Source organism: Arachis ipaensis, chromosome B09 (assembly GCF_000816755.2).
Source record: "Arachis ipaensis cultivar K30076 chromosome B09, Araip1.1, whole genome shotgun sequence".
Taxonomy (NCBI): Eukaryota; Viridiplantae; Streptophyta; class Magnoliopsida; order Fabales; family Fabaceae; genus Arachis; species Arachis ipaensis.
Window position 1 is genome coordinate 25,110,897 of NC_029793.2, and position 13,285 is coordinate 25,124,181.

At 40.3% G+C, this 13,285-nt stretch overlaps 1 long non-coding RNA gene across 1 annotated transcript; it reads left to right on the forward strand.

Annotated features, from left to right (window-relative positions):
• LOC107619662 lies at positions 10,084–11,927 on the forward strand. Its single transcript, XR_001615738.2, has 3 exons — positions 10,084–10,508; positions 10,814–10,879; positions 11,400–11,927. It is a non-coding gene; the product is annotated as an uncharacterized LOC107619662 (long non-coding RNA).

The window sequence follows — 13,285 nt, forward strand, 5'->3', positions numbered from 1 at the left end:
TCCTCACACACATCTTTTTCAAATCTTTTTAATTAATTAATTTAGTTTTTAATTTTTTTATTTTATTTATTTCTTTTTCTTCTAATTTTTGAAAATATAGTCAATTTTTCATTTATTTTATTTTATTTTATTTTAATTTCGGTTTTCAAAAAAATATATATATATATATTTGCAATCCGCATCATCTCCCTTTCTCCATCATGGACATAAGTGGAAATGAACAGTCCAGAAGGACTCTGGGGTCATATGCTAACCCCACTACTGCTTCATATGGGAGTAGTATCTGTATACCCTCCATCGGAGTCAGTAGCTTTGAGTTGAATCCTCAGCTCATTATCATGGTGCAGCAAAGTTGCCAGTATTCCGGTCTTCCACAGGAAGAACCTACAGAGTTTCTGGCACAGTTTTTACAAATTGCTGACACAGTACATGATAAGAAAGTAGATCAGGATGTCTACAGATTATTACTGTTTTCATTTGCTATAAAAGACCAAGCTAAGAGGTGGTTAAATAACCAACCTAAGGCTAGCATAAGGACATGGAAACAGCTATCAGAAAAATTCCTGAAAAAATTCTTCCCTCCAAAATGGATGACACAGCTAAGGCTGGACATCCAAGGCTTTAAACAAGGAGATAATGAATCTCTTTATGATGCTTGGGAGAGATACAGAGAGATGCTAAGAAAATGTCCCTCTGAAATGTTTTCAGAATGGGTGCAGTTAGACATCTTCTATTATGGGCTTACAGAGAAAGCTCAGATTTCTCTAGACCACTCAGCTGGTAGATCTATACACATGAGAAAAACAATTGAAGAGGCTCAAGAGCTTATTGATACAGTTGCCAGAAATCAGCATCTGTACCTAAGCAGTGAATCTTCCATGAAAGAAGAGGCTAAAACAGTAACTGCTGAACTCAGTCCTGCAGAACAAATTACTGAATTCAATCAGCAATTAGACTTTCTAACAAACAGCTGGCCGAATTCAAGGAGATACTACAAGACACAAGAATGGCTAATCTGAATATGGAAGTACAGTTGAAGCAAACAGAACAGCAGTTATCAAAACAAATAACAGAAGAGTGCCAAGCAGTTCAATTAAGAAGTGGAAAAACATTAAATACCTCACTTCAAGGCAGCAGAAAGCCAAGAAATGAACAACCGGCTATCCAAAATCCCTCTGAGGACAGTAAGAGCCCAGAGAGGAATAACTCTGGCGTTCAAACGCCAGAAACAGGCAAGGAGTTGGCGTCAAACGCCCAATGAAAGCCCAGTTCTGGCGTTCAAACGCCAGGAACAAGTAAGGAGTTGGCGTCCAACGCCACTCCAGCTTCCAACTCTGGCTTTCAAATGCCAGTGAGGGATCAGACACCTGCAAGTGCTAATAATAAATCCCTCAAGAAGGCTTCTCAACCTGCCTCTGTAGGAAATAAACCTGCAGCAACTAAGGTTGAGAAATACAAAGCCAAGATGTCTTATCCTCAAAAACTCCGCAAAGAGGAGCAGGATAAGCAATTTGCTCGCTTTGCAGACTATCTCAGGACTCTTGAAATAAAGATTCCGTTTGCAGAGGCACTTGAGCAAATACCCTCTTATGCCAAGTTCATGAAAGATATCTTGAGTCATAAGAAGGATTGGAGAGAAACTGAAAGAGTTCTCCTCACTGAAGAATGCAGTGCAGTCATTCTGAAAAGCTTTCCAAAAAAGCTTAAAGATCCCGGGAGCTTTATGATACCATGCATATTAGAGGGTAACTACACCAAGACAGCTCTATGTGATCTTGGGGCAAGCATCAACCTAATCCCTGCATCCACTATCAGAAAGCTTGGCTTGACTGAAGAGGTCAAACCAACCCGGATCTGTCTTCAACTTGCTGATGGCTCCATTAAATACCCATCAGGCATAATTGAGGACATGATTGTCAAGGTTTGGCCATTTGCCTTCCCTACTGACTTTGTAGCGCTAGAAATGGACGAGCACAAGAGTGCATCTCTCATTCTAGGAAGACCATTCCTAGCAACTGGACGAACCCTCATTGACGTCCAAAAAGGGGAGATAACCCTGAGAGTCAATGAGGATGAGTTTAAGTTGAATGTTGTCAAAGCTATGCAACATCCAGACACATCAGACGACTACCTGGGCGTTGATATTATTGACTCCCTGGTGGAAGAGGTCAATATGACTGAGAGTCTCGAATCAGAGCTAGAGGACATTTTTAAAGATGTTCAGCCTGATCTGGAGGAACTAGAGGAAATAAAAGAACCTCTGAAAACTCCTCAGGAAGAGGAGAAACCTCCTAAACCCAAGCTCAAACCACTACCACCATCCCTGAAATATGTATTTCTGGGAGAAGGTGACACTTTTCCTGTAATCATAAGCTCTGCTTTAGGGCCACAGGAAGAGAAAGCACTAATTCAGGTGCTAAGGACACACAGGACAGCTCTTGGGTGGTCTATAAGTGATCTTAAGAGCATTAGCCCAGCCAGATGCATGCACAAGATCCTATTGGAGGATGATGCTAAGCCAGTGGTTCAACCACAGAGGCGGCTAAATCCCGCCATGAAGGAGGTGGTGCAGAAAGAGGTCACTAAGTTACTATAGGCTGGAATTATCTATCATATTTCTGATAGCCCCTGGGTGAGCCCTGTCCATGTTGTCCCTAAGAAGGGAGGAATGACAGTGGTTCATAATGAAAAGAATGAACTGGTTCCTACAAGAACAGTTACAGGGTGGCGTATGTGTATTGACTACAGAAGACTCAATACAGCCACCAGGAAGGATCATTTTCCTTTACCATTCATAGACCAAATACTAGAGAGACTAGCCGGTCATGAATATTACTACTTTTTGGATGGCTATTCATGTTACAACCAAATTGCAGTAGATCCTCAGGACCAAGAGAAAACAGCATTCACATGTCCTTCTGGAGTGTTTGCCTACAAAAGGATGCATTTTGGTCTGTGTAATGCACCTGCAACTTTTCAGAGGTGCATGCTCTCTATCTTCTCTGATATGGTAGAGAAGTTTCTGGAAGTCTTCATGGATGACTTTTCAGTATTTGGAGACTCATTCAGCTTCTGCCTTAACCATTTAGCACTTGTTCTAAAAAGATGCCAAGAGACCAACCTAGTTTTAAACTGGGAAAAATGTCACTTTATGGTGACTGAAGGGATTGTCCTTGGGCATAAAATTTCAAACAAGAGAATAGAGGTGGATCGAGCTAAATTTGAAGTAATTGAAAAATTACCACCACCTGCCAATGTTAAGGCAATCAGAAGCTTTCTGGGGCATGCAGGATTCTATAGGAGGTTTATAAAGGATTTTTCAAAAATTGCAAAACCTCTGAGTAATCTGCTAGCTGCTGACACACCATTTGTGTTTGACACAGAGTGTCTGCAGGCGTTTGAGACCCTGAAAGCTAAGCTGGTCACAGCACTTGTCATTTCTGCACCAGACTGGACATTACCATTCGAACTAATGTGTGATGCCAGTGACCATGCTATTGGTGCAATATTGGGACAGAGGCATAATAAGCTTCTGCACGTCATTCACTATGCTAGCCGTATTTTGAATGACGCACAGAAGAATTACACAACCACAGAAAAAGAGCTGCTTGCAGTGGTTTATGCCATTGACAAGTTTAGATCATACTTAGTAGGATCAAAAGTGATTGTGTACACTGACCATGTTGCTCTTAAATATCTACTCACAAAGCAAGATTCAAAGCCCAGGCTCATAAGATGGGTGTTGCTTCTGCAAGAGTTTGATATAGAAATAAGAGACAGAAAAGGGTCAGAGAATCAAGTAGCTGATCACCTGTCCCGGATAGAACCAGTAGCAGGAGCATCCCTCCCTCCTACTGAGATCTCTGAAACCTTTCCGGATGAGCAATTGTTTGCTATTCAAGAAGCTCTGTGGTTTGCAGACATTGTAAACTATAATACTCAAGGTTTTCCTTCTGTAACCATGGAGAGGAAGCATGAAAAGCTTCTCTCACTGCAGAGTCAACCAAAGCCCCCACAGTCAAACTCTAAGTTTGGTGTTGGGAGGCCACAAACAAACTCTAAGTTTGGTGTTGAACCCCTACATTCACACTCTAAGTTTGGTGTTGGGAGGTCCCAACTTTGCTCTGATTATCTATGAGGCTCCATGAGAGCTCACTGTCAAGCTATTGACATTAAAGAAGCGTTTGTTGGGAGGCAACCCAATGTTATTTAATTATATCTACTTATTTTCCATTGCTATTTTATGTTTTCTTTAGGTTGATGATCATATGAAGTCACAAAAACTACTAAAAAAAACAGAATAAAAAACAGCATTGAAAACAGCACACCCTGGAGGAGAGCAGTCTGGCGTTTAAACGCCAGAAACAAGCACCTGTCTGGCATTTAACGCCAAAAACAAGCAGCAAGCTGGCGTTTAACGCCAGAAACAAGCATCTGTCTGCCGTTAAATGCCAGAAACAGGCTACATTTGGGCATTTAACGCCAGAAACAAGCAGCAGTCTGGCGTTAAACGCCAGGATTGCACAGCAAGGGCGTTTTACATGCCTAATTGGAGCAGGGATGTTAAGTCCTTGACCCCACGTGATCTGTGGACCCCACAGGATCCTCTACAAGATTTGTGGACCCCACAGAATCCTCACCTACCTCACCATTCAAATTCAAACCATTTTCCTCCCAAACCCACCCATTCACACACATCCATCTCCTCCATCTTCTCCACTTCTTTCTTCTTTTGCTCGAGGACGAGCAAACCTTTTAAGTTTGGTGTGGTAAAAGCATTGCTTTTTGTTTTTCCATAACCATTTATGGCACCTAAGGCCGGAGGAACCTCTAGAAAGAGGAAAAGGAAGGCAGTTGCTTCCACCCCCGAGTCATAAGAGATGGAGAGGTTCATCTCAAGGGTCCATAGTTCAGTGGTAGAGCATTTGACTGCAGATCAAAGAGCTATGAGGAAGGAGCAACAAAGACAAGGAAGAGACATAGAGGAGCTCAAGAGCACCATTGGTTCTTCAAGAAGAGGAAGACGCCACCCTCACTAAGGTGGACCCGTTCCTTAATCTCCTTGTTCTTATTTCTCTGTTTTTCGTTTACTATGCTTTATTTATGTTTGTGTCTTTACTATATGATCACTAGTATTTAAGTGTCTATGTCTTAAAGATATGAATGTCCTATGAATCCATCACCTTTCTTAAATGAAAATTGTTTTCTGAAAAAGAAAAAGAAGTACATGAATTTCGAATTTTAAATAGTTTAATTATTTTGATGTGGTGGCAATACTTTATAGCTGTGTTCAAGAATCAACATACTGAACTAGGAGAATCAATAACACTATCCGAATTCTGAGTTCCTATAGATGCCAATCATTCTAAACTTCAAAGGATAAAGTGAGATGCCAAAACTGTTCAGAAGCAAAAAGCTAATAGCCCCGCTCATCTAATTAAGACTGATCTTCATAGATGTTTTTGGAATTCATTGTATATTCTCTTCTTTTTATCCTACTTGGTTTTTAGTTGCTTGGGGACAAGCAACAATTTAAGTTTGGTGTTGTGATGAGCGGATAATTTATACGCTTTTTGGCATTGTTTTTATTTAGTTTTTAGTATGATTTAGTTAATTTTTATTATATTTTTATTAGTTTTTAAATAAAATTCATATTTCTGGACTTTACTATGAGTTTCTATGTTTTTCTGTGATTTCAGATATTTTCTGGCTGAAATTGAGGGAGCTGAGCAAAAATCTTATTCAGGCTGAAAAAAGACTGCTGATGCTGTTGGATTCTAACCTCCCTGCACTCAAAGTGAATTTTCTGGAGCTACAGAAGTCCAATTGGTGCGCTCTCAATTGCGTTGGAAAGTAGACATCCAGGGCTTTCCAGCAATATATAATAGTCCATACTTTGCACGAAGATAGATGATGTAAACTGGCGTTCAACATCAGTTCCATGTTGCAGTCTGGTGTTCAGCGCCAGAAACAGGTTACAAGTTGGAGTTCAACGCCAGAAACAGGTTACAACCTGGCGTTCAACTCTAGAAACAGCCCAGGCATTGCCTTATAAGGGTGTGGATACCTCTTCCTAACATGACGCGTTTTGACGAGTGAGTGTGGGGGGCTTTGGCCATCATCCCTATCGTCAAAGGCAAAACCGTGAGGCCTTGTATGCCAAAGCGGACAATATCGTGCTAGCGGGTGGTCTGGGCTGTTACATTGTCTGTGGTATTCCGAGTAGGATTCAGGGATTGAATAACTGTGACGAGCTTCAAACTCACAAGGGCTGGGCGTAGTGACAGACGCAAAAGGATCAATGGATCCTATTCCAGCATGAGTGGGAACCGACAGATGATTAGCCGTGCGGTGACAGCGCACCTGGACCTTTTTCACTCAAAGGACGGATGGTAGCCATTGACAACAGTGATCCACCAACACACAGCTTGCCATAGGAGGAACCTTGCGTGCGTGAAGAAGAAGACAGGGAGAAAGCAGAGATTCAGAAGACAAAGCATCTCCAAAACTCCAACATATTCTCCATTACTGCAGAACAAGTATTTAATCCATGCTCTTTTATTCTTCGCAATTCATACTGATAATTATAATTGATTTCCTGACTAAGATTTACAAGATAACCATAGATTGCTTCAAACCAACAATCTCCGTGGGATCGACCCTTACTCACGTAAGGTATTACTTGGACGACCCAGTGCACTTACTGGTTAGTGGTACGAGTTGTGAAAAGTGTGATTCACAATTCGTGCACCAAGTGGCAGGCCTCTAAAATGGACTGGAATTCTGTTTGAGGCACACACCGTCTAATTACCTGGTCAGCGCCACATCTCCATAAATATGGGTCATCCCATATATAATATTTGGACTCACTTCTCAGCTTGTCCCTTTGATTCTTAGTAAAGTTTGGAGGAAAAGTGCGGCTAACTAGATAATTAGCTACAGGTGCATACCAAGGGACTACTTTAGATACTGCTTGTAAGTTGTCGAATGGGAAATTATCATTTATAAGAGTGGAGGTATCCGTAATGTGCTCAAGGCGACTCAAGTGGTCTGCCACTAGATTCTGGTTACCACTCCTGACCTTAATTTCTAAATCAAATTCTTGTAGTAGCAGTATCCAACGTATAAGCCTTGGTTTGGACTCCTTTTTAGCTAATAAATACTTTAGAGCTGCGTGGTCTGAGTACACTACTACTTTAGCACCAAGTAAATAGGCTCAGAATTTATCTAGAGCAAAAACAATAGCCAGAAGCTCTTTCTCAGTAGTAGTGTAATTAGACTGAGCAGTGTCTAAAGTCTTAGACGCATAGGCAATTACAAAAGGATCCTTACCTTCACGCTGAGCCAGCGCTGCTCCTACTGCATGGTTGGAAGCATCGCACATGATTTCAAATGGCTGGCTCCAGTCTGGTCCTCTCACAATTGGAGCTTGAGTTAGGGCGGTCTTCAGCTTATCAAACGCTTGTTTGCAATCCTCACTGAATTCGAACTCAATATCTTTCTGCAGTAGTCTGGATAAGGGTAGTGCTACCTTACTAAAGTCCTTAATGAATCTCCGGTAAAAACCTGCATGGCCAAGGAACGAACAGACTTCCCTCACAGAGGAGGGGTAAGGTAAACTAGAAATGACATCCACCTTTGCTGGAACTTCAGAAATGCCAGTATTATATACAACATGTCCTAGTACAATCCCTTGTTTAACCATAAAGTGACATTTTTCAAAATTCAATACAAGGTTTGTATTAACACATCTATCTAATACTCTAGATAAACTATCCAAGCAAAGGCTAAAGGAATCACCATAAACGCTAAAATCATCCATAAAAACCTCCATACAGTTCTCAATAAGGTCAGAGAAAAGACTCATCATGCACCTTTGGAAAGTAGCTGGTGCATTGCACAAGCCAAAGGGCATTCTCTTATAAGCATAAGTGCCAAAAGGACATGTAAAAGTAGTCTTTTCCTGATCTTCAGGAGCTATATGGATTTGAAAATAGCCTGTATAACCATCTAAAAAGCAATAATGTGATTTACCTGACAGGTGATCAAGCATCTGATCAATGAATGGCAAGGGGTAATGATCCTTGCGAGTGGCTTGGTTGAGACGCCTATAGTCAATGCAAACTCTCCATGAATTCTGTACTCTAGTTGTCAGAAGCTCTCCATGCTCATTTTTTACTGTTGTGATTCCAGACTTCTTGGGCACTACTTGTACTGGACTGACCCATTCGCTATCTGAGATGGGGTAAATGATATCTGCTTCAAGTAGCCTGGTCACTTCTTCTTGACAACTTCTAAGATGGTGGGATTCAGTCTTCTTTGAGGTTGACGGACGGGTTTTTCTCCCTCTTCTAGAAATATTCTATGCTCACAAACCTGAGGGTTGATGCCTACTATATCCGCCAGGCTCCATCCAATTGCTTTCTTGTGTTTCCTCAGCACACTGAGTAGCTGTTCTTCTTGTTGGGAAGTGAGTTCCCTTGCAATGATAACTGAAAACTTCTGCTTGTCCTCAAGGTAAGCATACTTGAGGTGTGGAGGGAGGGCTTTAATTCCAATTTCTGCTCATGGCCAGGCTCTGGATCATTCGGAGTTGGTGATAATGGCAAAGTGTCCTCATTGTCCTCTGAAAGTGTCCCCACACTTGGACCTTGCCCTGTGTACTTCTCTTCTAATTCCTCCTGGTGAACTTCAGCCACGGTTTCATCTATGATGTCACACTGGGAGATAGAATGATCATCCGAAGGGTGCTCCATAGCTCCATTTAAACTGAATTTTACTATTCTGCCATCTATTTCAAAAGAATAAGTTCCGAAAAATGCGTCCAACTTGAACTTTGAAGTCTTCAGGAATGGTCTTCCAAGCAGGATTGATGATGGCCTTCCTGAGTCATTAGGGGACATCTCCAGGATATAGAAGTCAATGGGAAATGTGAGCCCCTTAATGCTCACTAATACATCTTCAGCAATTCCAACCACTGTAATAATACTTTTATCTGCTAACACAAAATGAGCTGCCGACCTTTTTAAGGGAGGGAGCCTCAAAGTATCATATATAGACAAAGGCATTATACTAACACATGCTCCTAAATCACACATGCAGTCAGAAAATATCACACCTCTAATAGTACAGTTAACCATACATGGACCTGGATCACTACACTTTTCAGGTATTCCTCCCATTAAAGCAGATATAGAACTACCTAAAGGAATAGTTTCTAATTCATTAATTTTGTCTTTATGTATACATAAATCTTTTAGAAACTTTGCGTATTTAGGTACCTGCTGAATAACATCAAAAAGGGGAACAGTTACCTCAACCTTTTTGAATATTTCTACCATTTTAGGATCAAGTTCCATCTGCTTCCTGGGCTTCCTTGCAATTTATGAAAATGGAATAGGAAGGGTGTTTACTGCAGCGTCTGCATCCATTGGTGCTTCCTTCTGTGGTTGAGCTTCTTCTTCTTCAACCATGTCTTGTATGTCCTCTTCCTCTTCAGCATCCTCTACTTCCACCACCTCTTCAGCTGAGGCGTGTTCTGATGGGATTGGCTCCTCCGGATTCCTCTCTTGCAGTGTGGTTCCGGACCTTAGGGTGATGGCATTGATGCCACCCTTTGGATTGGGTAAGGGTTGAGAAGGAATTCCACTGGAGCTTGCATGTTGAGTGTTTGAAGTATTGAATGATCCCAGCTGAGAGATGAGAGCTTGTATAGCGGATGCTAGGCCATTAAAGGAACTTTCCACATTCCTTTGTCCTTGCGCAATGGATTGAAGCGCCTCGTCACTCGGAGAGGAATTAGATTGAGTGATCTGCAGAACTTGTTGTTGGTTGTGCTGTGCTCCTTGGGATTGCCTCAGGTGAGGTGCTCTGTAAGGCTGGTTCTGGTTCTACTGCCTGTTGTTGTTATTATTCCACCTCTGATATCCTTGATTGTCTCTGCCTCCTCTGTTATTGTTGTCCCTCCAACTCTGGTTAGAATTACTAATATGGAGTAAAAAAATAATAAGGTTATTTTAGCCTCTAAAAATAGAAGATGGAATAATCTTATATATTGGACAATAAATTTTTAACTTTTTAGCCTCAATTGAACAGCACACCCAAGACCCAACCATCCCCAACCTCAACTCACTCTTACGGTCTCACCTCACTCACCGCACACACAGATACTCGCTCTCACCTCTCTCACTCACCGAACGCTCACTGCCGGTCGTCACTCGTCATTCTCCTCGCCGGCTCCTCTGCCTCGTCCTCGCGCCGTCAGTATTTGCTCGCCTCTGCTTCCTTCGCGACTGTGCCTCCGCGTCGTGCCTTGTCTGGCTCTGCTTCCTCCGTCGTCATCATGTTGGCTCATCTGCAGACTCTGCTCTGCTCCTCTTCGAAGCTCTCCCTCCGCCGAAGCTCTGCTCTCTCTCGCCGGCGGCTTACTCTGCAGCTGTGCAACACGGCAACTTCCCCAAGTTGAAAAATCGTCCCTGACTGTTTCTGGCTTTCTGCTTCTGCTGTAGGTGAGATTTTTTTTAGCTATTGTTATTAATTTTTTATACTGGATTTTTGATGTTTTAATGTATTGAGGCTAATTGTATTTGTATGTGAAACTGGCTGATTTCATTTGTAATAGGGTTTACGTGAATTGTATTTGTATGTAAAACTAATTAATTTAATCTGTTGTTCTCTTTGTTCTTTTTCCTTTCTTGTGTATACCATTTTGCTGTTACTTTAAGATATTATGTCGTTGTATCAATCCATTTTTGTGCTTGAGGTTTAATTTATAAGTGTTTAAATACTTACTCTTTTATTCTGTGATGGACAGATTTGACAAGATCATCAATAAGGAAATTCCTTCTATTGTGCTTTATGAGGATGATAAGGTAGTAAGGTACTTTTTCAGCCTTTGCTCGAATCCTCAACTTAACTATGTTAGAGCTTAAGTGAAGTCTGGTAGTGCGGTGAATGAATGCTGATATAGGTGAAGGCAATGAAATAAAGATTTAAAGATGTGCATTGGAGTTTTGTGTTTTGTCTCATGATTAGCTGATCTCTGTTGTTTTTTCTGTCTGACTCTTCTATATTGATTTAAAATCTTATTAACATTTATATACACTCTTTAGGTTATACTATGTTGATCAGGTAGACATTTAAATTAGTTTTGTGGTATTAATTCAATGTTAAAAGCAATAAAATAAAAATTACCTATTATGAAAAAAAAAATCATCTATAATTATTTAATTATAACCAGGTCAACCAGTTCAACTAATCACCCGACGGTTGAACTAGTGACCCGATAACCACAGTACTCTGATCGCTGTCGATTCAGGTTCAGTTCTAATAACTATAGTTTAGGTATTCCTTATGCTGTTATACAGACCCCTAACCATTAAACCTGCTTTCACAAACAGGTACTGTCTGTACTACAACTACCTGCTTCTTTCTGCTCTTCAGGTTCAAGTCAGTCTCCCAATTAATTAAACCATTTTTGTTGACATTTCGTCATTATTTGCTTCATCTTACACGGAAAAAATGAAGAACTTTTTCTATCATCTTATGCTGAAAAAATAAACAACTTTTTCTATGGTCACTCTTCATAAACAAGGACGAAGATGATGACTGGTACTAGGAAGTTACTGTCCCCAACCCATTTCCGGCCCATCCCCACCATTGTCCATAACTCTCTTGCTGATGACACCCAATTGAATTCTATTGCACCGTTTTGCCCCCAAAGACATTTCCGGTTTAGCCACTGATCTCATCAAATCATATTTTGATAAGGGGTCCATTGAAGAAGCACGCATGCTGTTTGATGAAATGTCACATAGAGATGTTGTCACTTGGACTGCTATGATTACTGGCTACAATTCTTGCAACCACCATGGTCGTGCGTGGAGCATGTTCTGTGAGATGTTGAGATACGGGACGCGGTCTAATTTGGGCGTGCTGGTAGAGTAAAGGAAGCTTATCAACTAATAGAGAATATGCCTTTTAAGCCGGATGAATCTATATGGGTTGTCCTTCTTGGGGCTTGTAAAGCTCATAAACAACGAAGTATAGGCAAACTGGCAGCTTCAAGGGTGTTGGAAATGAAGCCAAATGAGGCAGGAACTTATGCGCTTTTATCAAATTTTTTTGCTGCTGAAGGTAACTGGACTGGTGTTGCCTACTTAAGGAAGCTTATGAGAGGTATTAAAAATAAGAAAGAGGCAGGGATGAGCTGGATTGAATTGAAAAACCAGGTTTAGAGTTTTGTTGTTGGAGGTGAATGTTTCTTCAAATGAGCATATTGTTGAAGTTTTGGAAGTATTGATTATGCATATAAAAGATTTTGGATATACACTTGACTTAGATTGCTTTGTACATGACCAAGAAAATAAGGTTTGAACACAAGCCATATGGTTAATATGTCATTGCCGAATGCTCAGCTGTTCATAGCAGCTCATTTGGTTCAATTCTTGCTATCTCATTCAAACTTACTGACAATACGTATAAATTGGAGAGGAATTTCTGAAGTTCCAAACAATTTTTATTCATGCAGAGATACGAAAAACATACATAGGTTCATGCTTTTTAATAGACGGTAAGAATGGTAACAAAACAATAATTCTTTAACCATTAAGAGGGTTAATAAACGGTGAAGTGAACATTGTAGAGTTTTATACATTTTTTACTCTATTGTTCTTTCTTTGACTTTAAAGTTTAAATTGTGTTGTTATCACCATCTGCCATCAACTTGAGATAATACTTATCTTATTTTGATTAGTGAAAACTCTTTACGAAAAATTGAATTTATCTCTAATATATACTCTTATTCAAAATGCAGGACAATATCACAAACAAATTTAACTTAGATATTTGGGCCTTTATGTACACATTTTGGTATACACACACAAGGTCACGATTGTTTACTCTTTTTTCTTTGTTTGGGAGGCGAGTCTATATAAGTGTAGTATATGGATTGAGCCATGTTCTGCTTATCCATTTAGGCAATACATTTTTCAACTACAGTCTTTAGTTTAGAAATTTTTCATTCTTGCCAAAATTAGAGTTTTGATAAGATGGATAATTTATGGGTCTCTCATCAAGTTGCGTCAAAGTTTAAATCTTAAGACTAGAATATATTTCTAAGAGTAAAAAACAAATAGGTTCCTGACTTTTTTAAACGCGATTGAAAAATACATTTAAATTCTTCACCTTATAAAACGTATGATAATTATACTCCTCCATCGAATTGGGGCTAAAAACGGCAATAGAGAATGCTAACCTGGAAGGGTAGAGACTGAGCTGTCCGTTT